The sequence below is a fragment of the Scylla paramamosain genome, chromosome 19, assembly GCF_035594125.1.
Source record: "Scylla paramamosain isolate STU-SP2022 chromosome 19, ASM3559412v1, whole genome shotgun sequence".
NCBI classification, from domain to species: Eukaryota; Metazoa; Arthropoda; class Malacostraca; order Decapoda; family Portunidae; genus Scylla; species Scylla paramamosain.
The window spans coordinates 1924355-1952244 of NC_087169.1; the positions used below are offsets into that span (position 1 = coordinate 1924355).

Genomic DNA, 27890 nt, shown 5'->3' on the forward strand with positions numbered 1-27890 from the left:
CAGATCGCAGGCAGGTGGACATTAGGGGAAGGAACAGAGCAAGTATAATGATATTGAACCGTATTGTTAAACGGTTTTGCTTCTCACAAAGACTGTTTTTCACAAGTCACAAAAATCATTGGTACCGTATCTTAACATACACCTTTTTTTCTTCCATTGATGATACAGATTAGTTGTTAAAAACTCCAACTACAATCATAAAACCATCCCTGAAAACTCTCAGTAACTGCTACAATCTGTCAGAAGTAGTGGAGATAACACCTGGAAAAGTTTCAGAATACAGACCTTGGTTAATATCTCCGCTATCTTCATGGATGTCTCTTCTACTTGTTGTGCTCCTGGGAACAAAGCGTTACAAGAGCCTTAGCCTCACTTCTACAAATTACACTTGGGTTTTGCTTTTCTTTTTTTTTCCGAAAAGTGTGCTGCATTTCCTGATGTGATGCGATGAAAGGAAGCATGTACGAACTTCGTCAGAGAGAGAGAGAGAGAGAGAGAGAGAGAGAGAGAGAGAGAGAGAGAGAGAGTTAACAATATCATAATACAGACTTGTAATGCAAGAGAAGAAATTATGATGATGATGATTTTTTTTTTTTTTTGTGTGTGTGTGTGTGTGTGTGTGTGTGTGTGTGTGTGTGTGTGTGTGTGTGTGTGATATTCTTTTCATACTCACTCGATTTGAGAAGCATGGCTGGTCAGGAAGACGCAGGCTGTGTATACAGAGAGAGAGAGAGAGAGAGAGAGAGAGAGAGAGAGAGAGAGAGAGAGAGAGAGAGAGAGAGAGAGAGAGAGAGAGAGAGAGAGAGAGAGAGAGAGAGAGAGAGAGAGAGAGAGAGAGAGAGAGAGAGAGAGAGAGAGAGAGAGAGAGAGAGAGAGAGAGAGAGAGAGAGAGAGAGAGAGAGAGAGAGAGAGAGAGAGAGAGAGAGAGAGAGAGAGAGAGAGAGAGAGAGAGAGAGAGAGAGAGAGAGAGAGAGAGAGAGAGAGAGAGAGAGAGAGAGAGAGAGAGAGAGAGAGAGAGAGAGAGAGAGAGAGAGAGAGAGAGAGAGAGAGAGAGAGAGAGAGAGAGAGAGAGAGAGAGAGAAAAAAAGATTCAAATTAATACAGCAACAGAAAAAATCGAAACTAAATATTTACACGCGCGCGCGAACACACACACACACACACACACACACACACACTGGAATACACCACAAAAAAATTATTAATATTTGTATTGTTTATATTAAGTAAACATGTGCATAACAATATGACTTACTGAAAACAGTGACGAATACCACGCGTGTCTTCCACATTGCTCCTCTTGTCATCTCCTGAAACACAGAGAGAGAGAGAGAGAGAGAGAGAGAGAGAGAGAGAGAGAGAGAGAGAGAGAGAGAGAGAGAGAGAGAGAGAGAGAGAGAGAGAGAGAGAGAGAGAGAGAGATCGTATCACTTACATAACCATGTGAATTTATATTATATACACACATTTTGAGAGAGAGAGAGAGAGAGAGAGAGAGAGAGAGAGAGAGAGAGAGAGAGAGAGAGAGAGAGAGAGAGAGAGAGAGAGAGAGAGAGAGAGAGAGAGAGAGAGAGAGTGACGATTTTAATTTGTCAGTTACGAAGAAACAGGACAATTAAATGGTAAAACGCTTTAAGCATTCTCAAGAACATTTTTCACAGGCCACATAGTTTATTATTATTATTATTATTATTATTATTATTATTATTATTATTATTATTATTATTATTATTATTATTCAGTTCATATGTGTGTTTCTCGCACTGATGTAGAATCCTTGTTAATTAAACGATCATTAGAATCATGACAGTACAGATGAAAACCTCTTTACCTTCCACCACAGTCTCTTCAAAGGAGTCGAGATGAAAGGCTTTTTAATGTTGAAGAATTTGATCTTTGGTTCGAGTGTGTGTGTGTGTGTGTGTGTGTGTGTGTGTGTGTGTGTGTGTGTGTGTGTGTGTGTGTGTGTGTGTGTGTGTGTGTGTGTGTGCATGCTGCCGATGAGGATTTCCTGTCTAGTTTAAGATAAGCTAACTTATTATCGACTCACCACTAACAGCCTCACTCACTTCTTTATTAATTTTCAGGATCAATTTGTTCTGATCTCTTTCCTGAATCAAACCTTTCTCAAACCTGAAAGCGTCACTTCATGCCTTATCTTTATTATTAACCCCAATGTTTGTGTTTCAGTCAGCCCTGTTTTATCTTTCGCGTCACTTAGATTCCTCCTTTAAGTCCCCTCTTAGCTGCATTATTTTTAACACTCGTGCTTGAAGGTGGAAACGGTAGAGCTTATAATAATAATTTCCTAAAGACTTACAGTACCTGCTCATGTTTGCTGTGTGATTTCTGCTATATTAGAGTGTGTGTGCCAGATGCAATGCGGAAAACTAACTGTAAGAGGTGGAAATTGGGATCTCTCTAACCGTGGATTCTTCTACGACAAGAATTCCCATCATCAACTATTAAAGAGTTAACAGATTAACACTTCTCAGCCTGTCATCTGATGCTCGTGCAGGGAGAAGGAGGTTAATAAGCGTCGATCAAATAGATTGTTCGTGGTTCATGATAGTGTTCTTTTTTTCTGGCCATAGAAGAAACCACGCTTGGAACGATCTCAAAGTTCACCTCCTTATGTTTTCTGTGGAGTACGGATAGAGGACGGAAGGTTATTATGATACACTTTCCAAGAGTCAGGCAGTACGTACTGTCGCAAGCTGCTGCACTGTACTCGTAAAGGAAGCCTGATGGCTTCCTGCAGCTTCCTACATTTTATGTTTTTATGTTCTACGTACCACGCGATGACGTCTCGCGTTTCTAAACACTGAGAATCTTACCTGCAGCTTGCCGTAAAAGATAACATATATAGATCTTTACAGAGGCTTGCCAAGGATCGAACCCATGAGACAATGGACCGTATTCTGAAACATTTCTGCGCCGCACCTCACTAATTTCAAAAGGCTCTAGATGAAGTTATACAGGTTTTTCAGCATGTTTTTTTTATTTTTTTTATATAATGTTCTAGTTACAGATTAACAAGATCTCTACATTATTAACAAGAGAAACATTCTTGGGAACCCAGCTAATAGTTTCTGTGGCCTTTGAAAACAGTGGTGGTGAGAGAGAAGAGCGCCTCTGAATGCGTACCTTATATGCGCTGTACACACCGAGCCGCAGCCAGTCCCGTGAATGATATCAGCCATCACTGGTGCGTATTCTCAAATGTTTGGGAGTGTTACCTCAGGTGTATCTGACAGTCTTTACTGGACGTCATCGCGGCTTTCCAGCGTTTTCATGGTTCTAGTGAGGAAAAAATTTCGTGAGAACCCGACTCATCCTCTTTGTGGCCTTTGAAAGTAATCCTGACGAGAATCCAAAACTAACCGAACCTATCCGAGCAGAACAGACCCCGATCTAATATAACCGAACAGAACCCATCTTAACCGAACCTAACCGAAGGGAGCCCAGCCTAAGCTAACCTTACCGAATCTAACCTATCCGAACCTAACCAAACTTAACCAATTATTTCACCGCTGCTCCATTTTTACTGTGACCAGCTAGCTAGTCATAACGCGGACGACAGACATGGTTAGTTGTGTTCTCATGGGTGCTTCTATTGGCGATGCAGAATCCTTTGTTCAACTATCGCATGAATCATGATAAGCACTGTGGAAAGGCCGGTCAGCTCCACTACAGCAGGACAGTAAGAGTCACCGAAAGGATGTGAAGCTAAAGTGTCAGAGGTTCAAGTCTGAGGTGGAAGGAAACCATCTGGACTGAACCCTGTCACGCTGAAGCCTTCATAAGCCTCCACAGGTTTTTGAAGATGATTTTTTTTTTTTTTATGATTCTATTGACAGATTAACATTTCTACATTACTGAAAGGTGAAACTCTTTTAGAACCCGGCTAGTCATCTCTATGGCGTTGGAAAATAATTGTGTGAGAGAGCAGAGCGCTTCTGAATACGGAACAGTGACTCATGGCTTGCCAGAGGACGCCAAACAAAGGCCCTCAAACAGGAGAAAGACAAGAAGCGTATGTATCATTGAGTAAATAAACAAGTGATAAACAATAATAAGGAAGGAAAATGAACTTGCATACATACTATCAGAGAGAGAGAGAGAGAGAGAGAGAGAGAGAGAGAGAGAGAGAGAGAAGGAACTGCGGCAGAACTGCAAAGGAAGGGAGTCACAGAGAAAGATGCAAGGGACAGAAACAACAGGAGGAGACTCGTACATGGCACATTTAGGGAAACAGCGAACGAAGAAGTACGTCATGTTATTTGATTAGTGAATATGACTATACCTTTCATCCAGGCGGGGGATGACCTCAGCGTGATGCACGAGGGCAGTGGGTCTGCTGAGTGTGAAGAGCTGCGTCCGGCGTGGTGATGGTTGGCGTGGGCACTAGATGAGTTGTGGTAATCCACCGCGAGCTGCCAGGATGCCTGCGTGATACCAAGTACTTATATTTCTGAAGTTCTGAAATATTCCCGATTCTGTTACATTCAAGAAAACGCAGACTTTACAGTGCCCGGGCTCTCACCTGAATTATTTCAAAACCCATATTAGATTATTAGTCCTGTTTCCATTGGTGTTTCTCTGATTGGTCATCGTTAAATTATCGCTTTAATCATGGAAACTCTCTCGATAATCCCAATCATTTCCACTACAGCTTGTCCAAAATAGTCACGATAAGGCGCTGAATTGTTTGAGAACACGGTCCCTTGCAATAATTGTTGCCGAGAGAGAGAGAGAGAGAGAGAGAGAGAGAGAGAGAGAGAGAGAGAGAGAGAGAGAGAGAGAGAGAGAGAGAGAGAGAGAGAGAATGAAACGAAAGATTAAATAAGCAAACAGACAAGGCGGTCATGATAGAATTTGGTTGGGAACGTATAATGGTGTGTTGCGTGCGTGACTTGGTGAATATTGTGTAGAACAGACTGATAGAAGTGGCGCTTGCGGAGACGGCGCATGAAGACTGTGGCTACTTTCAGCACCATCCTTGCTGCACTGGTGACACCTGTGGGCGGTGCTGTGTACGAGATGCAGAGCCAATCAACACCAGGGCAAGATCATTCTGTTGACCTCACAGATGGCATATGCACATGCACTGTGGGGGAAAATGGAGTACCTTGAAAGCACCAAGCTGCAGCTGCAGAGCACAGCATGTCAGCTGTGCCGCAGGTGTTGCCACTCTGCAGGAAATAGAACGTGGCTGGCAGGAGTGGCACTAGGACGAGAAAATCTCCCCGATGGGAGCTTTTTTGCAGGACTGCAACAGGAAATTCCTGCAACTGAAAAAAGAAGATACGAGGGGAGTAATACCCACGATGTGCGAAGAGCAGAGAGTGTCACCCTCCAGCGCAGGCTCCTTCTCCTTGACAGGCTTCTCCACAAACACCTCCTGACTCTTCCCACGTGGCAGAAAGTTTAGTCATTCTTGTGAAAAGATTTGGGAATGAACACACCAAGGAAGCACTTGAAGAAGTGCAGAAGACTTTGTCTTCAATAAAGTTCCCAGGCTTATACACATACGCTTATACGTAAAGGAAAGCCAGAATCAACCACGAAAATAAGATAAATAACCTCCACAATACCTTAAGTAAATTGAAGGGTACAGGCCCGTTCACAGCACCAGCCTTGAACTCATGACGTCATCAAACCCAGACGGAGACCTTCCCTCCTGCCTCCCCGTGTCTCCTTGTCAATATCTCCCTCAGTTTCCAGGGTTTTCCAGGAATTTACATGTGTTTTCAGACTGGGTGAGTGGGTGGATGGATGCGGTGATCGCCGGCTGTGTTAATGCAGGGGCTGGTCAATGCTCCCACAGTTATCTGGAGAAGCACACTCTAAAACCGCCTCTCGTGATACATCTTGATGCACTGTACTTAAATGCTACAAAACATTGATCCTAAGTGTTTATGGTAACAGTTTCCACGGAATCTGGTGATGCACATTCTACACAACAGTTATTATAAGCTAAATACTCGCAACAAGGCTCTCAGTGTTTTCATATCTATTTCTAGTCTTCTGCTACATAATTAATTTGAAATACTTCCCACTGGTTTCTACAGTGACTCATGTTTTATCTAGCAAATCCCAAAAAGGCATTATTGCAGTTTCAATCAATACACCTCACGTAAGTATAGCCCCTGGCAGGGTCTACATCTCACTGCTTGGAGCATTTCTAGCCTTATTTTACCCTGTCGGAAATTAATAACAACATCAGATGAGAATGTCAAAGATTCAAGTCAATTCTAGCTCAGGTCCGCCAGCAGTCGTCTCTCGTAGGATGGTGAGTGTGTTCGTATGTTTGTCATCAACAGTGCACGTGCGCGATGGTGACGTGACGTTGACACACGTGTTAAGACTTGTGATGACGTGAAGTTACCTGCTGTGAATCAGGTCACACGGAAATCTGACAGCCAATCACATGTAGGCACGTGTGTTTAGAGGAGAAAGGAGCACCCGGGACTGCCTGTGGTGCGTCAGTTTCACCATGGACACGGAGGAGGGATGTGTGCTGGGTGTCAATATATGAAGTGGCAGTTTACCGCCAGTTCCCTCAAATTCTTCCGGTATTTTTCGTTAAGTAATTACTGCTGGTATGTAGTGATGACTGACAATGTAGGAGGTGACAAAATGTTACGTCACGTCAGTTTACCTTGTGTGTGGGTTAGGAGGTTAGGTTAGTGACCTTAAGGGAGAGTCCAAGAGGGACGAAGGCCTCCCTGGTTAGGTTAGATTGGTTACGTTGGGTTAAGATAATGTAGAAAAATCCCGTTTTCGAAATAAGCTGCTTGTCATCCTTAAACTTTTTCTGGAATGTCAAAAATATTCCACCAGGTTCCTATGCTTCCTGGCTTTAGTGAAAGGTAAAGAGGATGGAAGCATTGGTTGAAACTGCGAATTTACCCCCTAAGAGAGTCGAGCAAGTATTATTTGTACTGACAGGATATTACGACAGCCAAGACCGCGCGGAGATGAAAGGAACACTGGGCGATATCAGACACGCCGGTTTCTCCAAAACACCCAACAAACCTGAGGCGACAGATGCGAGTTTGTAGTGGTGCTGTAAAACCCTAGTCTGTACATGTGTTGTGGTTGTTGTACAAACATGTCAAGAAAGAAGAACCAAGGTGTGAAAGGACGGGTTGTATTTCCAGAGAAGAAAGCGACAACTCAGGGAAGACATTGGGAGACAGGGTGTAAACAGACCAGCGGCACCTTAGGGAAAACGTTGAGACGCACAATTTCAAGTCTTTACCAGTGCCCCGCTAACATTTGGCATCAAAACATGGTGGTTGCTTTCATGTGTACCAGAATTTATATACGGGTATGTTAACTGTATAACTTGAATGGATACAGTAAGGTCATATAGAGAGAGAAAAAAAAAAAGTATTCGTCCCAGGGTGGTGTACATCGCAGACCCGAGATAATGTAAACAGTATTTACCTAATTTTGCCATTTTTCTTGCTCTCTGCTTGATGATGGCGGCTAAAAATGTTCATAATGTTTTATTACTTGGTTTGATAGCACACAAATGACGTAAAGATTTTTTTTTCCAGCCGACCAACTTTTATGTGCAAAATTCAGTCAGCAAGCGTTACCCAGTATTTTCAGTCATTTATCCATGTCTCTGACGAACCCTGGAACTTCCTGCCTGCCTTGTATTCCCTCTTTCCTATGACTTGAACTCTTGCAGGAGGGAGCTTTCAACACACCCTTCAAATTAAATGCCCCCTTTTTGTATCTAGGAACTGACATCTGATTGGGTCTCTCTTCTACAGGCAGGAGTAAGTGGACCTGCTGGTGGACTACAGGCTGAACACAAGCATTGACAAGCAGTACAGGGCATTTCATGATGGCTTCTGCAGGGTGTGGGATGGTACTGTGCTCAAACCTTTCCAGCCAATGGAACTTAAGGACTTGGTCACCGGCAATGAAAATTATTTCTGGACTGAGTTGGAAAAGAATGCTGAATATAAGATTAAGTTAGTTAAGGTGGGACTGGGATGTGTTTGGGTGTGTGTGTTTTTGACATATGAAGGTGGATGTGTGTTTTTAGGTGTGTTTTTGGATGTTTGGCAGTGTTTTCAGGGTGGCTGTGTGTGTTTTAGGGTCGTTTGTGTGTGTTTTCACCTGTATATCATTCATTTTAGTTGTTCTTCACTATTTCATCCTCTGTCATTCATTTTACTTATTTTTTCCTTATTAATTATAATGTACGCTCTTTGCCTCTCTCGCCTTCTCTAATATTTATCCAGTCCTTCCCTGTGTCTATATATCTAGTCCTTTTTTGCCTCTATCACTCTTCTATCTAATATCCAGTCCTTCACTTCCTGCCTTCAGTTTGCATACACTCCTCACCTCTTCTGGTGCCTATATTTACCCAGTACTTTCCTGCACACAACACAGGAATATGAATTAACACACAAATGCCAATATCCTTCCTTTTATTAATCCCTCACTGTTTCCAGGGTGAGTACTTCCCAGACCATCCAGTCACTCGCACATGTTGGGAAGTCTTTCGCAAGCTTTCGCTGGAGCGAGAACAGAAAATGTTTTCAAGTTTCTGACGGGGACTCACCAGGTTCTTCTACTAGGCATGAGAGAGAGAGAGAGAGAGAGAGAGAGAGAGAGAGAGAGAGAGAGAGAGAGAGAGAGAGAGAGAGAGAGAGAGAGAGAGAGAGAGAGAGAGAGAGAGAGAGAGAGAGAGAGGCTGTAGGGAGTGACTGTCGGTTCGTCAACGTAATGTGGGGGACATACTGTGGGTTGTGGGTCTGTGAGAGAGAGAGAGAGAGAGAGAGAGAGAGAGAGAGAGAGAGAGAGAGAGAGAGAGAGAGAGAGAGAGAGAGAGAGAGAGAGAGAGAGAGAGAGAGAGAGAGAGAGAGAGAGGCTGTAGGGAGTGACTGTCGGTTCGTCAACATAATGTGGGGGACATACTGTGGGTTGTGGGTCTGTGAGAGAGAGAGAGAGAGAGAGAGAGAGAGAGAGAGAGAGAGAGAGAGAGAGAGAGAGAGAGAGAGAGAGAGAGAGAGAGAGAGAGAGAGAGAATTTGTGATAGGCTGTAGGGAGTGACTGTGGGTTCGTCAACATACTGTGGGGGACATACTGTGGGTTGTGGGTCTAGAGAGAGAGAGAGAGAGAGAGAGAGAGAGAGAGAGAGAGAGAGAGAGAGAGAGAGAGAGAGAGATTTCTCTCATATCTTTTTTTCCTTCCTCTTCTTATCTTTCTCCTTTATTTCTTCTTTATATTTCCCCTTTATTTCTTCTTTATCTTTCTATATTTCTCTCTCCTCTATCTTCTTTCTCTCATTTCTTCTTTTTTCCTTCCTCTTCTATTGTCTTCGTTCTTCTCTTATGTCCTCTTCCTTCTTTGTCTTCTCTCTCTCTCCTCTTTCTTCCTTCCATTACTTCTGAAAATATTAGAAATATTAAATACATATTTTTAACATAATAATGATAATAATAATAATAATAATAATAATAATAATAATAATAATAATAATAATAAACTAATAATAATAACTAATAATAATAATAATAATAATAATAATAATAATAATAATAATAATAATAATAATAATAATAATAATAATAATCTATCTCTCTCTCTCTCTCATGTGAGAGGCTGTGGGGAGTGACTGTGGGTTCGTCAACATACTGTAGGGGACGTACTATGATCTGTAGGTGAGAGAGAGAGAGAGAGAGAGAGAGAGAGAGAGAGAGAGAGAGAGAGAGAGAGAGAGAGAGAGAGAGAGAGAGAGAGAGAGAGAGAGTGGGCACATTCTTATTGGTGAAGGAGACAGAACTTGTTTTTCATTTTGGTGAAGGGGACAGAACCTGTTTTTCATTTTAAAAAGCATTTCTGCACTTCAGTTATAGCCTCTCTCTCTCTCTCTCTCTCTCTCTCTCTCTCTCTCTCTCTCTCTCTCTCTCTCTCTCTCTCTCTCTCTCTCTCCTTATCTCATCTTTTTCATGTCCTTCTCTTCCTTTCTTTCCTTCTGTCAGTCATTCTTCTGAAATATGAATGAATTTATAAGAATAACAATAGCAATAAATTTAAAAGTAATATTTTTTATTCTCTCCTAAACACACACACCAATATTTTCTCCCTCTTTCTATTTCTCTCTCAAACACACAACCAAACTCTCTCTCTCTCTCTCTCTCTCTCTCTCTCTCTCTCTCTCTCTCTCTCTCTCTCTCTCTCTCTCTCTCTCTCTCTCTCTCATGTTAGCTTTTCTATTTCTCTCTCACAAACACACAACCAAACTCTCTCATGTTAGCTTATCTTAAACTAGACAGGAAATCCTCATCCTTATCACACGCAAAACAGCACAAAATACACACTACTAACTTTCCTCTCTCTCTCTCTGTCATGTTAAGCTTATCTTAAACTAGACAGGAAATCCTCATCTTTAGCACACACAAAACAGCGCAAAACACACACACACACCCACACACTCCCAGGCTCTGAAGTTGATAATCCGAAGCACATCAAACGACAGCTTCCTTTCAGTCGCGCACACCTGCAGGTCATCGCCCAACTTGACCTGCCAAAATACAACACGCGGGAGGCGGAAGTTAAAATACAAGCTTATAAAGGCCACATACAGCAGAGTGAAGGTCTCGGCCTGGTGTGAGGGTGTCTTGTGAGGTGTTGGTGTGAGGGTAGGAGTGGGGGGGTCAGGGAGGGACTCTGAGAGGATTAAGAGTGATCTATTGTGTTGTTTGTTTGGTGTGGGTCTTTTTTTGGTTCTTCTATGCAAGAGTGAGAGAGAGATCCTGTGAAAGTCAGGGAGAGGCTGTGAAGGTGCTGGAAGACTTACCTTGTTGTATATTAAAGTAAGTGTGTGTGTGTGTGTGTGTGTGTGTGTGTGTGTGTGTGTGTGTGTGTGTGTGTGTGTGTGTGTGTGTGTGTGTGTGTTTTGCAAGGATAAAACCTTAGAATGTTCCTATTAAGTGTTATTACTACTACTACTATTGTTGCTGCTACTTACAACTGCTACTACCTCCACCACCACAACCACTATATACCAAGACTACTACTACTATTATTGCCACCACCACCACCACCACCACTTTTACAACTACGACTGTGAACAGCCAGGAGGAGGAAGTCCCTGTAAAAAAATAAATAATAAATAATATACAAATGAATGGAAAATATTCATAATAATTTTCCCTTATTATTGTTATTGTTATAATTATTATTATTATTATTATTATTATTATTTAATTTGCATATAATTTTAGTCTTGTAACAAGAAAACGAGAAATAAAAATAAATTAACTTGTATTATCATCACAATATCAAAATATATACACTATATAATTATTAATATATTTATGGACCAATTTCTAGATTCTATTTTTAGCTTATATATAATATTAATCTAATGCAATAATAAAAAAAAAAAAACTTAATACCTCCACAATGAATCATATTATTATTTCGGTTGATTTTTTGGATCATTCAGGAGTGGATGGTAGAAGTAAGTAAATACTACTACAGTACCTAGCTAAGCGTACGTTGGATCAGTATGCTTGAACACCTTTGCACTAGAGACAGTATTCAGAAACCCTCCACTCTTTCTATTTCAAAGGCCACACAGATGATTTGCCTGGTTCTCAAGAGTGTTTCTCCTGTTGATAATGTAGGAATCCTAGTAGTAATCTGCCACTAGAACCATAAAAAAAAAAAAAAAATACACCCATACAGGCCCGTATAACTTCAATTACACCCTTCTGAATGTAGTAGAGGTGCGGCCAGAAATGTTCCAGAGCATAGACGTAGTAAAGCTTCATTGTGGTTGTGTGCAGTGTGTCACCTGAGAGCTTATGCCCTCTCTCTCTCTCTCTCTCTCTCTCTCTCTCTCCTCTCTCCTCTCTCTCTCTCTCTCTCTCTCTCTCTCTCTCTCTGTGTGTGTGTGTGTGTGTGTGTGTGTGTGTGTGTGTGTGTGTGTGTGTGTGTGTGTGTGTGTGTGTGTGTGTGTGTAAGAACAAACCTGAGAATTGCTAAATAGAATGAGACTGATAGAGAATGGATATGGAATTATACAAGTGAGAGTGGAAAAGGACGAAGCGAAAATAACATAGAATGAAGGGGAGAGAGAGAGAGAGAGAGAGAGAGAGAGAGAGAGAGAGAGAGAGAGAGAGAGAGAGAGAGAGAGAGAGAGAGAGAGAGAGAGAGAGAGAGAGAGAGAGAGAAAGTTCAACTCTTTTGTGCCTTATCTCTGACAAATAAGGGGGAGAGGAGGTGACAGGGAGGGAGGCTTGAGACCAGACGAAAGATGAAGGAAGAGGAAAGGGGCAGTGGCAGGAGGGGGCATACGGAGAAGAGAGAATACAGGGGGGAAGTAAGTGGGGGGGAGGAGAGAGAGAGAGAGAGAGAGAGAGAGAGAGAGAGAGAGAGAGAGGAGAGAGAGAGAGAGAGAGAGAGAGAGAGAGAGAGACCAACACACACACTGTGTGCTTCAGCCACCTGCGCCGCCCACCAGGTCAGTCAACGAACGCCCTTGGTTCAATAATGAGTCACCACTGTAGACGATAGTGTACATTTGGTATTTATCGAACCATAAGCCTCACCCACAGCACACCAGTACATCACACGAGTAGCAAGTAATACATTCATTCACTCACGTCGATGACAGTAGTTGCCTCACTGACGGCGTGAGTGGCGTCTCTTGAACCTCAACCGATGTTTGTGATCCAGTTGGAGGACCGCTGTCGAATTGGACCACAAGATTTGTTCGCCAATCCTGGTCAAATTATTAGAATTGAAGGACGATCGAATCACAAGGTATGAAAGTGTGTGTGTGTGTGTGTGTGTGTGTGTGTGTGTGTGTGTGTGTGTGTGTGTGTGTGTGTGTGTGTGTGTGGTGTGTGTGTGTGTGTAATAATAATAATAATAATAATAATAATAATAATAATAATAATAATAATAATAATAATAATAATAATAATAATAATAATAATAATAATAAACGGTTTATTATTTAGGCAGTTAACAAACTGAAAATGTACATAGGGGGTGGGGAAAAACTTAACATTAATCCTAAAGGTAAGACTAATCTAGGAGGGAAATACTATTGATTGATGGCTCGCCACCATGGTGGGAATCGCACTGAGTCTGTACCGGTCCGTGCGCGGCGCCTTTAGGGGCATTATCTTGTTGTGGTGTCTGGTGGCACGGACCGGGCGAGGCGCGTCAGGCGGCAGCATGTGTGTGTGTGTGTGTGTGTGTGTGTGTGTGTGTGTGTGTGTGTGTGTGTGTGTGTGTGTGTGTGTGATTATATATATATATATATATATATATATATATAAATATATATATATATATATATATATATATATATATATATATATATTTATATATATATATATATATATATATATATATATATATATATATATATATATATATATATATATATATATAAACAGCACTATTGGTCGTACAAGCGGTATTACTCCTTGTGAACAGTGTTAAATATTAACAAATACATGATAATGAGTCCTTTGTTATCATTTATCAGGTTTTGATCATCTTCAGATCAGAGAGTGAATGCTGCTGCTTTCTAATGAAGGGCTGTATTTCTAACAAGGGAAGGGGCTAAGAAATTACAACAAATTTACCAGAAAGGAGGACATTGTGTGGCTTACGATATAGTTACACATTCATTGAAGAAAACATGTAAATCTAAGAAAACTTAAATTAAAATATTTTGCAAAACACGCTGGTCTGAAGACTTCAGTTTGCATATCCCAAGTGACCAACAATACATGACTTTATTCACCCTCTTGATTAAATGGTAAACTTCAACTTCTAATATAATCAAGATTGACTATCCATTCAAACTTGCATAGCATTTTTTTATAATGATGTATGTATGTACTGGAAAACCTTCAGAGGTGAAATATTTCTTTATTAATTACTGTCTATCAACTAGCTTTATTAAGTCACCAGTGTTCTATGAACAATCTCTTAACTTTATGGGCCAGAATTCTAGACCTATTCATCAATACTTTGACTTTAACTATCGAAATGTAACACCTTATTTGTTTCATCAATTTGACTATATTATTCCATCTTACCTTTAATGAGGGCTCTTCGCTTGTCCTTCACCTTCTCCAGGCCTGCACCACATCTGCGAGAGAAGGATATCCCAAGGCTGCCTCCCAATGTCACCTATTCCTGTCTCCGTCGCTCCATCTTAGCATACCTCACTTGCTCATCCAGCTGCTGCCTGCAAGGTGGAGAATGTTTACACCTGGAAACATTGCAATAAATGAAGAAGGAAGTCTGGTGTATCCTTGCTTACCTCATATATATATATATATATATATATATATATATATATATATATATATAATTATATATATATATATATATATATATATATATATATATATATATATATATATATATATATATATATATATATATATATATATATATATATATATATATATATATATATATATATATATATATATATATATATATATAAGACGTTGTTATTGGTGTGATTCCAGTACAAGCATAAACAAAGGTGTGTGTGACAGGTACCTGCGAAGTGTAGTGGTTGGTGACTACTTGAGTGGCTTGTAGCAGCAGTGATGTCTGCACGGCTCAAGTGTTTGCCAGGCACTCAGATAAGTGACCCAGCAAAGTTGTTACAAAGTTCAACCAAACATGATACAGATCAGCTTGGCTCACATACATGTGTGTAATACTGAGCCCTGAGTCTTCAGGGGAAATGAAAGGTATGTATGGTTGGTGTGTGCTTCAACTCACCACAACGTGATGCTTTGAGGAGTCGTCTGTAATTTAGTATAATTGGAGCTTGAGGTGTGCGTCGATGATTTGGTACTGAGGAAGTGAAGACGTGACAAGGCTTAGGTCAGAGCACTGAGAGGACTGCGGTCAGTCATGCAGTAACTCAGTTGTGATACAGCGTGGCTCACTGGACACTGCCCTGTGTCGACCCAAGGACGGGCTATTGGAGAATATGGTTTATTCTCTCGTTCAAATCTTGCTGTTGGCCGTGTGTTAAAGGATGCACGGAAATGTATGTTGGGTGTTTGTTTCTATAGTAATCTTCGTGGCACTAAGTATATGGATAAGGTGTTATTCGGAGGCACTGATAACTACACTTGTGTTAAGTATTCATTGTGTGTTTAACGGGTTCTATAAATAATGTTCCTTATCGAGGAGAACAAAGTGAATTGGGATTGTTGGGCTAGGTAACAACTGTTCATTATCGGGCGATGCATTGTGAGGGTTGTGTAAGAATAGTCAGGGGCATTATGACGGTATATTAAGGGGTTATGTTGATGTATGGTTGCAGGAGTTAGCAGCCAAGTGGATGAGTAGGGCCGAGTGGTGTCAACGTGAGGGCAGTGTAGCTGATCGTGTGGAAAGTGGGGTGCCAACTCCACTGGTTCTAATTACAAGTCTGATTGTAGTGCCGGACTGGAGCAACAAATATGCCCATTGGATCAAGAATGTGTAGTGCACTGATGTGGGTAATGTGAACTGGAAATATAAATAAGGATTGAGACAAAATGGTATATTATGTTCCTTGTTACGTGGCACGGCTTCCTACAATCTCCGGCTACTCCTAGTTATGAGTAGATGCCTGCCTTTCAGTGTGGTCACCGCCACAACACACCAGGTTTCCTTTAACATTCTCTCTCTCTCTCTCTCTCTCTCTCTCTCTCTCTCTCTCTCTCTCTCTCTCTCTCTAAAACAATATAAAAATCGATAACAGCAACAAAACAACAACAGCAACAACAACAACCCCAGCTCCACACCATCTGGTTCACCACCACCACCACAGCCCCAACACAACAACAGCAACACAACCACAGCCGTTAACACCTATAACAACAACACACCACCACCACCACCACCACAACACAAAGTACAAAACAAGCTCGTGCAGGAAATTAAATCTGAATTGTGATCGGGTTTATATAGTTTCCCTTTGTACTTTATTTCCTCTTTCGCATTTCGTCTTTCGTAACAAATCGCTACTGTGCTTTTTTTTTTATCTCTTCTTTTTCCTACTACTTCCTCTTCTTCCATTTTCCACTTACTCCTTCCTCCTTCCCATTTTTTTTTCACGTGGATTCTCCCCTTTTTTTTTTTCTTTTTCATTCACTATCATTCATTTCCTCCTTCCTTTTCATAATCAACACGTTTTCGCTTCCATTCAATGCCTCTTTCCCTTTTACACATCCATTGTTATTTATTTATTTTCCTTTTTCTCATCGATTCTCTCCTTCCCTCTTCTTCTTTCATACTCTTCCTTTCTTCACTGCAACTCATTCCTTCTTTTTTTTACATTCATTCTTTCTTGTTTTCCTCGCCACATTCGTGCCTTCCTTCCTTCCTTCGCACTCCTTCCCTTTCCTTCCTTTCTCCTGCACCTTTCTCTCTCTTGCACCCTTTCCTTCTTTTCTCTTGCCCAGTCTCACACAACATATTCCCTCTTTTTCACCTTATTCCTTCCTTCCTTTCTTCTTTCCTCTACATTCTTTTACTCCTTTCCTTGCTTTACACTTCTTCCTCCTATTACCCTCTACCACTCTCACTCTTCCCTTCTTTCCCCTCTTCTTCCCCCCTCGTTCTTTCCTCTTGTGCACTCATATCTTGCATTCTGTTCTCTCTGCACCCACTACACCTCTTCCACCTCCTCCTCCACTTCCCTCCTTCAGCTCTGCATTATTTCGGTTCTCACCTTCATTCTTCCCTTCAGTAATTGCTCCACACAGACGCCATGTGGGTTAGGCGTGGAGGAGGAAGAGAAGGAGGTGGTGGTGGTGGTGGAGCCCTTTGTAAGGCTTCTAGACACCTGTTTAGGCTATTGATGTATGTGCGTGGCTGGTGACACAAGAGAGATCAAATCAGATAATGAGGGATAGACAGTGGGGTTGAAAGTAGCAGTAGTAGAGGTTGGGTGAAGAACAGTGACAAGTATGAGAATAAAATATGACAGAAATGCCGTCTTGTCTGCGTCACAGGTGTTTAAGTTCATTTAGTTTTCTAAAATAATAGTACAACAGTTGTATTATTCGTATATTGGTTCAGGTTAGGCTTTTCGAAATGTGTTTATTTGTTTCCTGAAGAGGCGATGTTCATTTTCTTCTGCTTGAGTTGTGTTTATGTACGTGGCGTCCTTGAGTATGTGCGTCAGTTTGTGATGTACTTGTTTTCCTCTCCTATAAAATATTGTATTAATTGGTTCCATCTTTGCTTGTGTGTGCAGTTCCTCCGTGTTCTCGGTGTGTGGGGATTTTTCGTTGTAGGCGAAGCGGAGTGGAAAAGGGTGTGTGTGTGTGTGTGTGTGTGTGTGTGTGTGTGTGTGTGTGTGTGTGTGTGTGTGTATGAGAGAGAGAGAGAGTGTGTGGTTGTTAGCTAGTTGTGTGAACGAGTGAATGAGCGAGACTTGTGTGAGGCATGAATACGTGTATGAGTGAACGAGCTAGGCTTCAGTCATAAGTGTTAAGTTGAAGTGCGCGGCCTGGCGCCGGGAGATCACCTACCTCCAGCCTTCTGTTCACACCTTCTGTGAATAAACACCTGCACTGTTACCTGCGTTTCCTGTGCCCCTGCTGGTCAAGAGTCGAACATGGCGCAGTGAGTAGGATCAGGACAAGGCTGCAGTGGGTACGGCGCAGAATGGAGAAGCAGTTGGAGGCGCTGGCTGCCCTGCTAGCGCGACAGTCGGAGCAGAGTCAGGCTCGCGAGGAGCGTTTAACCCAGCTGCTGGAGAGAGTGGGGACACAAGCTCCCAGTCGCACCACGGCGAGCAATGAAGGCGAAACCACAGCCCGCAGCACGTCTACCCAGGGCGCGAGGTTCCCGACGTCCGCCACCATCATTCCTCACTTAACGGCGTCAGCATCTTTACGTGAGTTCGACACGTGGCGCCATAAGTTTGAAGGATACGTAACCCTCGCCAGGATAGACTGTCTCTCCCTGGCTGAGCAGAGGGCGGCACTCGCTGCTGTCCTAGACGACGAGTGGACCCGTACACTTCGCTACGGGATAAGCTTACCGAGAGACGCGGAGTTAAGAACCATCCTCGATGCAATGTGTGAGTACCTGCGAAGCCAGCGCAACATCATCATGGATAGAAGAGACTTCTACTCCCGCGTGCAAGAAACGCAAGAAGGTTTTGACGACTTTTTATGTGCTGTAAAGGAAATCGCCAATTTCTGTGACTTTTTGCGACCAGTGCATAAACCATCAGCTGCGTGACAGAATTGTCGTTGGGACACGAGACGAAGTGGCTCTGAAACGCATGCTGGAAAACAAGAAACTCACCCTTGAAAACGCCATAGATATTTGCAGAGCATCAGAGAGCGCTAACCAGTGTAGTGCAGTACTAAGGGGCGGCTCTCACTCTTCGAGCCATGGTGTGAACGCTGTCTCGAACTACAGGAAGGGCAGTTTCGGGGCCTCAAGCCCCACGGGCTGTTATCGTTGTGGCAAAGATTGTCGCAGTGACAAAAGGGGATGCCAGGCAATAGATAAAGTGTGTCGTAACTGCGGGAAAAGAGGGCATTTTGCGAGTGTATGTCAGCAGACAGTGAGGAAACGACGAGGAGCTTCGAGGAGTTCCTCAACTGTCTCTCCTCATCGCGGTGCAGGCCCGAGGCGGGGAGCCAGTGCCAGTGTATACCAGCTCTTATCAGGCGTATACACAAAGACGGTGACGGCACGACCTGCGCCCCAGGTGCTCATTACCGCCACACATCCCGCTGGAAGAGACAAGATTACGTGGACTCCTGACTCTGGGGCCGAAACGACCGTTATTGGCCTCGACACGGCAACACTCCTTGGAATCCCGCCCTCCAGCTTGGCGCCCGCTGATGGTGATGGACTTTATGCTGCCGGTAATCACCCCTCACCTGTGTAGGAACTTTCTCGTCGCACTTGCAACTGGGCGACAGGGAAGCTGAGACTGTTGTGAGCGTGGTGAAGGAGGTGAAGGGGGCGCTGCTTAGCTGGTACGATTCCATCGCTCTCGGAATCCTCCCCGAAGATTTTCCGGCTCAAATCCGACCGCTACGCAGGGAAGAACAGCACACCGGCAACAGCTCCATCAAGTACCCGACCGCCTCGCAGCCACCTCTATCTACGCCCACAGAAGTGATCAGCTGGCCTCATTCCTACGACCCAACGCCACAGCAGCGTGCGGGGCACGCTGCTGCTGTGATCAAGGCCTTTCCCAGCGTCTTCGAAGCAAAGGAAGGTTTACGTGCAATGGCTGGTGGATCCATGGCCATCGAGTTGACAGACGACGCTCGACCCTTCGCCGTAACAGCATCTCGTACAATCCCTTACAATTGGCGTGAAGAAATTAAGAGCCAGTTGGAAGAGCTGCTTAACAAGGGAATCATCGGAGAGTGTGGACTACCCTACGGCATGGTGCCACCCCATTGTGCCTGTCCCAAAAAAGACATCTGGTGTAAGGCTGTGTGTTGACCCTGACACGACTCAACCGTTACGTGAAGAGGCCCGTGTATCCAGTGCGCTCACCTCATGACGCCATCGCCTCGATCGGGACCGGAGCAGTTTGGTTCACCACTCTTGATGCCAAGATGGGGTATTTTCAAGTCCCCATTAGAGAAGAAGACCAGGATTTAACCTGCTTCATAACACCTTGGGGTCGGTACAAGTTTCGGCGAGCGGTTATGGGTCTCGTCTCGTCTGGAGACGAGTATAACCGTCGAGGAGACCAAGCTCTCGGCGACATACCTAACACCATCAAGATCGTGGACGACATCCTGGCCTATGACTCCACCTACAGTGCGCACTTAGCCCATGTCATTCAGATTGTGCGGCGGTGTGACCAGCACGGCATCACTCTCAACCCACAGAAGTTTACATTCGCGGAAAGAGTGGTAGATTACTGTGGTTACTCTGTTTCTGGACAAGGCTACACGACAGACTCAAAGAAAGTTAAGGCAATCTCTGACTTCCCACGACCACAGCACATCACCGACTTACGATCATTCATGGGTCTTACAAACCAGCTTGGAAGCTTTTCTCCTGCTGTGGCTGCAGCTGCACAACCCCTCAGAGATCTCTTACGCCCGAAGAACAGTTGGTGCTGGTCTCCTAACCATGAAGAGGCGTTTGAGAAGGTGAAACAGTGTCTCGTCAGCCCACCTGTCTTGGCATACTTCGACCCATCATTACCAACGATGCTACAGACTGACGCCTCAAGGATGCACGGATTTGGATTCGTTCTCCTGCAGAAGCACAGTGACCAGTGGAAGATGGTGCAATGCGGGTCAAGATTTGTTACAGACACAGAGAGCCGCTATGCAGTAATAGAGTTGGAAATGGCTGCAATCGTCTGGGCAGTCAGGAAATGTGGCACCTACCTGAAAGGACTCCCTCACTTCGATCTAGTGCTCGACCACCGCCCGCTGATACCTCTCCTCAATAGCAAGTTGTTGGGAGAAATAGAGAACCTGCGGCTGCAGCGCATGAGGGAGAAGCTTGCTCAGTATTCTTTCACAGCAAGCTGGCAAAAGGGATCGACACACTGTGTGCCCGACGCCCTCTCACGTGCTCCAGTACAGGACCCAGTGGAGGAAGAGGATGCTGCTACTTCTGGTGACCTCGACCCTCTCCACTCAGCGGTCATCTCAGCGTTATCTGCCACCAATGAGGACGGCGTCCGCTTAGCACCACTCCAGGATCAGACTGTGGAAATGGTACGTGCCGCAGCAGCAAGAGACGGGGAGTACTGCTTGCTCAAGAACGTCATCATCGAGGGCTTCCCTGATCATTGCCACGACCTCGATCACCGCTTGCGACGTACTGGCCGGTGCGCAGTCTGCTGGCCGTAGACGACGACCTGGTGGTTTACGGGCCGAGGCTTCTTATTCCTCACAGCCTCCGCCGAGAAACACTAGAGCGACTCCATGACAGTCATCAGGGGATGGAGCGCACCAAGCGACGGGCCCGACAAACGGTGTACTGGCCTGGTATGGACAGAGACGTTGAGAACGTCGTTTCTGGATGCTCACTATGCCGTCCACTCCTACCAAGCCAAGCCAACGAACCTCTCTGGCAGGACACGGACACACCCAGCAGGGTGTTTGAGTCAGTTTCTGCAGACTACTTCCACGCAGCAGGCCGTACATACCTCGTGTATGTAGATCGCTTGTCTGGGTGGCCTCACGTGTCTGCATGCTCACGTCCAGCATCGGCTGATCAGCTCGTTCGTGTCCTTCGGGGTGTGTTCGCCGACACGGGCGTGCCTGTTCTCTCTGAGGACTGACGGTGGACCGCAGTTCACTTCTTCATCGGTACGGCGCTTCCTGGCTCGATGGGGGGTGGAGCATCGTGTATCTTCACCTCATTATCCACGCTCCAATGGTCACGCCGAGGCAGCGGTCAAGTCCGTGAAGAAGCTGATCCTCACGACCACACAGCAGGGACACCTGGACGAGGATGCGTTCGCTCGCGGGTTGCTGGAACTGCGCAACACTCCGAGGGCGGAAGGGCGATCACCAGCACAAGTCCTCTTCGGTCATCCTATGAGGTCCTGTGTCCCGGCTCATCATCGCTCATACGCTCAGCAGTGGCAGCGCGCTGCTGATGAGTGCGACGCCAAGGCAGAGCGACTGAGGAAGAAAGCGAAACTTCGCCACGACGCGTCCGCCCGTACTCTTCCTCTCCTGCACCTCGGTGGCCACGTCGACGTTCAAGATCACACGACAGGCCTCTGGGATCGCCTGGGTGTCATCGTGGCTGTTGGGCGAAGGAGAGACTACCTCATCAAGATGGGCAGCGGTCGCGTGATGTGGCGTAATAGAAGACACCTACGCCCACACAGACCTCTTGCTCCCCTTCCTGTCGAGCAGCACACCGCTCATGGCGGTGCAGCGCTTCAGCATCAGGGTCACGAGGAACACCACCATCCCGGCAGCCCGGAGCATCAGGGTAACGGGGTACACCGTGGCCGAGAGCAACCAGAGCGTCGAAGCAGCCGACAGCGTAGGGAGCCGAGACGACTGCAGGTGCGGTGGCACCGTAGCACCTACGATTAGTCGTACGTGTTCATTGTACGCTGTGTTTGTTTTGTGTATATGTACCGTGTTTTCTGTACTTCAATCATTGTAACTTTGTTTCATGTGTTACGGTAGCCATAACAAAGATAAGGAATCTTCCTTATGTCTCGGGGGAGGTGTGTGGTTGTTAGCTAGTTGTGTGAACGAGTGAATGAGCGAGACTTGTGTGAGGCATGAATACGTGTATGAGTGAACGAGCTAGGCTTCAGTCATAAGTGTTAAGTTGAAGTGCGCGGCCTGGCGCCGGGAGATCACCTACCTCCAGCCTTCTGTTCACACCTTCTGTGAATAAACACCTGCACTGTTACCTGCGTTTCCTGTGCCCCTGCTGGTCAAGAGTCGAACAGAGAGAGAGAGAGAGAGAGAGAGAGAGAGAGAGAGAGAGAGAGAGAGAGAGAGAGAGAGAGAGAGAGAGAGAGAGAGAGAGAGAGAGAGAGAGAGAGAGAGAGAGAGAGAGAGAGTGGGGGGGCAGGGAAAGCAGACGGGCAGACAGACTGACAACCATACATACAAACAGGCATGCAGACAGACAGAGACCAGCAACCTCCTCCCCCTACACACACACACACACACACACACACACACACACACACACACACACACACAGGTATATAAAGAACACAGGCTTCTCCACCGACCTTGATGGAACGTTTTGTGGTGAAAAGTTGAGAATTTCCAAAGGTATTACTGACTGGAGAGGTGTAATGAAGTGGACTCTTGGTTTTCTTTAGTCCAATGGCTTCTCCACCAACCTTGATAGGACGCAGTGTAAGTGTCGTGGATTATTCTTAGTCGCTAATGACAAAAAGTGTAATGAGTTCCAGAAATTGTCTTTTTCCCCCCCCTGCGAGGTTAATGAAATGTGGGCGTGGAGGTGCAACATGCATTCTTCAAACACCACTGACATTAAAAGAAGTATTCGAGTTCTTGGAGTTGTTTTCATGTCTACAGTCAGTTTTTACTGTTGTGGTTCCTGCCTTCGACTTTAATAGAATGTTGTGGCGTAAGAGAAATGTATATATATATTTTTTTTCAAACGCCACTAATATCAAGAACAGCAATCGAGTTTTTGAATGAAATATTTTAACACCAGCAGTTATTTATTCATTTATTTTATTTATTTTTTTAAAGTTTTGGCTTCTCATGCTTGGTAGTGTGTCGTGTTGCAGGTGAACACAATGATCTGTTTTTTGTATGAAATGTGTATTATAAACTATGGTAAGTAAAGTTTTTTTTTTAATGTATTCATGTAAACAACAAATCTACGTATTTTTCATTTCTATTAAATAATAATAATAATAATAATAATAATAATAATAATAATAATAATAATAATTCTCTCTCTCTCTCTCTCTCTCTCTCTCTCTCTCTCTCTCTCTCTCTCTCTGAAACACTACCACTGCCAGTAATAAGAGTAATCGAGTTCTTGAAGTATTTACGTGCCTGAAGATTTTACTGCTTCTTGCCACGACTGATGGCTGTGGAGTAAGTGAAGAGTACAACTTGCAGCAGCACCGCAAACACTAAAAGCAGCAGACAAATAGTTCAAAGCTCTCAGTGGCTCTTGTTTTCATATTTGCTCAGTGAGGGTGGCTAGAGTAAACTGATAGCTGGAACATTCGAGCACCTCAACAATTCGTAATACTGAAAAAATAACTGGAATATGACTGAACCAATTCAGTCTCCTGATGCAGAAAAGAAACTGAAAAATGATGTAGTTGGTGAAAGATTTGCCCAACTAAACGATTCCTGGCATAGAGAGATGAAAAATTAAGACACTAACAATTTCTGGGGTTTCTGATAAATTCTCTTTTCTTATGGTCTCTCTCTCTCTCTCTCTCTCTCTCTCTCTCTCTCTCTCTCTCTCTCTCTCTCTCTCTCTCTCTCTCTCTCTCTCTCTCTCTCTATATATATATATATATATATATATATATATATATATATATATATATATATATATATATATATATATATATATATATATATATATATATATATATATATATATATATATATATATATATATATATATATATATATATATATATATATATATATATATATATATAATCAGCTTAAAATAAAGACTAGTGTGAACCGAAGCAGCGAGGCGAGGCGGGCACATTGCTCTCCGTCAGGCGGCTCCTCCTCTGGGAAGGGAAATTCCGTATTGTTTCTCCTCTTTGATCTCGAGTAAAACTTTTAATAGGGGTTATAAGACCCATTATCTTTCACTTCCCGCAAGCTGAGAAAACTGCTCGTAGCCTTGTGTTCCCAGAGGCAGGTTTTGGGTGAGGCAGATTTTTAGTAAGCTAGGTTTTTGATAAAGCGTGTTCTAAAATTGTTAGTCAGTAAAAAGACCACATATCGAATTGTAGCAGATCGACTATAAATTATTTTTAACATAACAAATATATCATTCTCAATTTAATAAGATCCACAGTAAAATTCCACAGTACACGGGGAAAAATGGAGATATTTCTTTCCTATCATTATTAACGTGAACAACAATCATGTACTTACTCTTAGCAGCGGCGGCGGTGGTGGCGGCGGCGGTGTTAGTGTAGCTCAAGCACCGAATCACTATCACACCTATAGTGCTTTTTAACGATTAATAACCATTCGCCATATTTTCATCACAACAACACGCTTAGTGATCCGAGTGTGTGCACTGCCCCAATACTCGCTGCCTTGATAACACAACATTGCAATGTAGTGGAGACGTTCAGCACAAGACTTCCTGGACCACGGCGCCGCTCCACCCCGAGTGTTGAGAGCACTCGCCAACCTCCGCCACCATACATTTCCCGTTAAAAGAGACTGCATAACCGCTATTCCTGCACCGCACAGTTCACTGCCAAGACTCAGCGGCTTCTTCTCAGTCCTGGCTGATCATCCACGCTCCCAAACACCAGCCGAGCGCAATTATGTGGCCGGGACAGGGCATACGAGTCTGTGGCCCCTGGCAGCAGTTCACTGTCTAGGAGATCAAGGCCTACCGCGCCACGGCGTCTTTTCGTCCCAACTCGTGTACTTGTCTCTGGCTTAGTCTTTAAGTATATAGAGGCAGCGGCGTCATATATGTCCAAGAACATATTACAACTTTCCATACTAACATAACTTTTGAGATAGGAATAAGAGTAGGCTGTAAATAAAGGACACGTGGGACGCTGATAGAGATGAGCACGAACACTCGAACAGTGAGTAACGCAATGAAGCAGCTCGAGCCTTACACGTGTCACTACCAAGCTGTGACCAGTTAACAGGACTCACAAACCAAAAGATAAGGTGACACGTATCATTGCTGTTTACAGTGAGACAGAAGGTGAAAGGGAGGGGTGAAAATGCGAAAGAACAGCAAAGGGTGGGAATCACAAAGGAAGATGCAAGGGACAGAAACAGCTAAAGGAGACTCGTACATGGCACCAACTCCTCACTCTAAGAAACGGCGATAGAAGTAATATTGCCATTGATGCGCAGGACTCATCACTCTAAAGGAAGAATAAACAACAGAAGACGCGTGTAGATCCATAAAACTATCTGCGGTGGGCTACATACAAACATCTACGCCACACATAATCACATCAGCCTCGTCCCCTTGAGTCTCGCGCTGCCAAGATGCCTCGTCTCAGGATTCAGTTTGCGACGTCACGGAGGTTGGGCCAGGCGAGCGAGGGATGGGTAGGTAGGGTAGGCTGGCAGTGAGATGGCTAGGATGGATTAAGTGAAGAATACGTAGATAGGGAATAAGGAAGGATGACTAGGTGGGAGGACGACAGGTTGGGTGCGGGGTAGCTAAGTGGCGATGAGAAACAGTGGAAAAGGTCAGAACGAGAATGTGGACGAATTATTGTACGGCTTGTGTGTGTGTGTGTGTGTGTGTGTGTGTGTGTGTTAGAATGATCAAATCTAACGGTTTCTATACTACTCTATGTTTTACTACGCTTTAAATCACCACCAGACTTTTGCCTGTTAATATCTCATAATTGTGTGTTGGAGACGCACTAGAGGAGGCGTGAAATGTTTAACCTCCCTTAAGTACTCCACTCCACTACTCCAAGTAATTGATTATAACATGACTGTTTATGCCACTTTGTGTTACTTAATTACACTGCTGTTTTTCTCCTCTTAATACTTTGTTACGTAAGTGTGTGGTAGATTCATCAGTGGAGGCGTAGAAGGGTTAAGCTCCACACCACTCCAAGTATTCAAATCTAACCTGACCTGTTGCACTTCTTTCTATGTTCTAAAACGTTTATATGATCATTAAACTTTACTTTTCGTCTTAATATTTCATGTTAGGTAAGTGTGGCGGGACTAACTAGTGGACGCATAAAATGTTTAAAATTTCATGTTCCTCCTCCTCCTTGTCCTGCTCTGCTCTCATTTCACCTTTGCACGATAAGAAAAGTGTTTTGTGTGTGTCTTTTGTTTTAGATGTCTTTGTTTATTCCTTTGAAAAGAAAACCTGCTATTTTACTGTGCGTACGTGTGTGGGTGAGTTGGTAGTGGGAGGGTGAGTGTGTGTGTTTGTGTGTAAGGCCGTGCAGGATTCGGATACGAGGCAATGTACCTTTTATTCCTTTGTTCTCTGTTATGTCTTTGACAGTATCCTCTAATCCTGCACCAGACCACTGTAGTCAGCTTGAAAAGAAAGCATGAAAGTCACTCAAGTGTATGAATGTCAAAATGTTGTCACAAGCCACTATCAACACTAAGACTAAACCAAATATACATTTTGCCGCCTAAGTGAAGTCCACATTCTGCATTTCTTCAACTTTTTTTTTTTTTTTGCATCTTATGTTGACTACTCTTGACACGACCTTTTCTCAGTCGTAAGTCCTCTGATCTAATGAAAACTTGTCAACTGTCAGGGTCTGTAAGGAGGCTGTCAGCAGATCAGGTCTTTAGGTTTAAAGAAACGCTAAGCACAGTTGAGATGACTGAGGAAGGTTGCTTGCTGACTTCTGGCCACGACTGTTCTCGTACACGCTTCTTGCCATTCCTTCATTGTATTTTAGGTTCAGTTTTCTATTCATCGCTTTCCTTGCACCACAAGACGCTTCCTTCCCTGCCTGTATTCAGCCAGGGGCCCAGGTGGTGCAGCCAGGTGGCGCGCTCCCCGAGGCGCTGCAGGAGGCGAAGCAGTGGGAGCCTAGTCCGCCGCCCCACAGGAGGCTGGCGATCAGAGGGCGGCAAGCAGGGAAAAAAGCAATTTGTCAAGATTGGAGATTTCTGCCTAAAACACGTCTTGACTTGCGCGCCTTAAATTTAAACTTGCATTTACGCGCGCGCGCGCGCGCGTTTGTGTGTGTATGTGTGTGTGTGTGTGTGTGTGTGTGTGTGTGTGTGTGTGTGTGTGTGCTTGTGCGTGTAAGGCTTCATTCCAAGTAAGGCAGGGCATCACATCTAAGATTTTCAGTTTTCTCGTGTGAGTGGAGTCCAAGTACAAGCACTCCTGTACTGCTAATTCTGTACTGCCACTCCTGCCGCCACCGCCGCCATCGCCACGTCTTTACACCAACACCATGAAATCTTAAGTATTAAATCACAAAATACAAGATCAAATATCAACAAGAAAATAATCTTTTAACGTAATGGCTCCTAAGTATTGGAATATAAGATCCTATTACTCTCTCTCTCTCTCTCTCTCTCTAGTAACTCATTTGGAGTGCGCAAGGAAAGGAACAAGACTACGCTTGAGAAAGGAAACTGAGAGAGAGAGAGAGAGAGACGTGTGAGGAGGACCAGACCTGCCACACTTGTCACGCGCCTCACAAGCTA

The 27890-nt window shown here is 44.0% G+C and overlaps 3 long non-coding RNA genes across 3 annotated transcripts in view; 1 reads left to right on the plus strand and 2 right to left on the minus strand.

The window, feature by feature from the left end:
* Positions 1-8716, plus strand: part of LOC135110030 (uncharacterized) — a 58238-nt gene extending 49522 nt beyond the window's left edge. Inside the window, exons 3-4 of the long non-coding RNA XR_010273046.1 lie at positions 7791-8004; positions 8481-8716. This is a non-coding gene — a long non-coding RNA (uncharacterized LOC135110030). The remainder of the gene's footprint in view (positions 1-7790; positions 8005-8480) is intronic.
* LOC135109564 (uncharacterized) lies at positions 208-4441 on the minus strand. The gene is made up of 4 exons (XR_010272757.1): positions 4307-4441; positions 1256-1310; positions 674-710; positions 208-338 (listed from the first exon to the last, which is right to left on the minus strand). It is a non-coding gene; the product is annotated as an uncharacterized LOC135109564 (long non-coding RNA).
* Positions 8717-8980: 264 nt separating the features above from the next.
* Positions 8981-11117, minus strand: LOC135110031 (uncharacterized). The gene is made up of 2 exons (XR_010273047.1): positions 10459-11117; positions 8981-9418 (listed from the first exon to the last, which is right to left on the minus strand). It is a non-coding gene; the product is annotated as an uncharacterized LOC135110031 (long non-coding RNA).
* Between the last annotated feature and the right edge of the window lie 16773 nt (positions 11118-27890).